Below are 1,682 nucleotides of genomic sequence, written 5' to 3'. Positions count from 1 at the left end.
AGGGATGATTGCACCTATTGTACTTATGGGGAACCTGAGGCCAGAAGTGTTTTGCCCGAGATGACACAGGCAGTGAGTAGTGGTGCCGGGATTCTTGACCCCTAAGACCAGCCTTTTCACCCACTCAGCAGCCCTGTCTTCACATGTACTGTGTTGGGTGCAGGCTGGGGTAGCTGGGAAATGAGGCCTAACCTCCAGTGCAGAGAACAGGCATTCCAGTGGAGAGGCAGATTGATTAACCAGAGTTCAACCCAGCTCTCCAGGCCTCTGGCATATGAAGACATGAGAGGCTCTTGGCAAGAAGTCCCCAAGTTAACCAAGAACCAGATAATCAAGGGCTTCACTTGTCCCACAAAGGAGTTCGGACCTTATCTAAGCGCACAGGAGGCTGGCTATTGGAAGGTCTTCACTGGAGGTGTCATAGCCAGACTTGCATTTGAGAAGTTTTCCTCTGGCCACTCCTCCAAGGAAAGATGTCTGGGAAGAGTGATGCAGGTGAGAGCAATGGGGGTTTGGTGTGTGGTGGAGGTGATGAGTGTCCAGAGATGTTCAGGCTCAATGATGACAGGAACTGGAAGTGAGAGGGGAGGAGGAACAAGGCTGACTCCTAGGTCTCTAGTATGTCAGACAGCAGTGACATTCATGGAGACAGGAGTTCTGGAGGGGCAGCAGGTCTGGGGAGAAGATGGTGAGCTCAATCTTGGATGGGTTGCATTTAATGTGCTTGTGGGTCATCCAAAGGCCACTGTAGGGCAGGCAGTTGGAGACAGGTCTGGAGCTTCGGACTCTAGTCTGGCTTAAAGAAGGTTAGCATAGAGATAGAAGTGGAACATGTGGGGGTGGCTGTGATCAGGGGAATGGCCTGAAGAGAACCTGGCACAAACCTTTCACCAAGCCATAGGATCCAAAGGCTTTCTGTAAATACAAGTTATATAGTTGAAGAAAATATTTACAAAGCATATATCTGCTACAAGACTTGTATCCAAAGCATATAAAGGACTCTTGAGAGTCAATAGATACAAACAATCTAATTATTTCAATGGACTAAAGATTTGAACACATATTTTGCCAAAGAAGATATATGAATAGAAAATTAGGACATGAAAAGATGCTCAACATCATTAGTCATTATGGACATTGAAATTACAACCACAGTATACACCACTGCATGTCTATTAGAATGGCCAAAAGAGACTGATACTACCAAGTGTTGGCAAGGATATGGGGGAAACGGAACTATCATATACTTCTGGTGGGATTATAAAACAGTACAACCATTTGGCAGTTTTTTAAAAAAGTTATACACGTATCCCATGATCTAGGCATTTTACTCCTGAGTATTGACAAGATTGAATTTTACCTTAGCTCTGTGCTCCTAGAAATAGTAAAGGTCAAGGAATCTTTCCACCCTTTGTGTTCCGGGAAACAACTCACTGGAAAGAACTGCTCTTTACCGTAGGACGTGTATAAGGCTCCTCGTTCTCGCTTGTGTGCCCATGGCAAGGCCAGACACAGACCCTGCAGATGTCATTCCTTGCCTCATAAATGATCAGTGGGAACAAAATGCTTGTTAACCAAACTTTGGTTAAGATTCTCTCCTTCCCCAGGCACGTGAGCTTTGGCCCACCCTCAGCCTGAGCCAGCAACAGCCCTGCAGAGGACCTCCTGAGAGTGGGCTGGCC

This window comes from Galeopterus variegatus, unplaced genomic scaffold (assembly GCF_000696425.1).
Source record: "Galeopterus variegatus unplaced genomic scaffold, G_variegatus-3.0.2 Scaffold7070, whole genome shotgun sequence".
NCBI classification, from domain to species: Eukaryota; Metazoa; Chordata; class Mammalia; order Dermoptera; family Cynocephalidae; genus Galeopterus; species Galeopterus variegatus.
The sequence above is the reverse complement of the archived record's forward strand: the minus strand, read 5'-3'. Positions refer to the sequence as shown.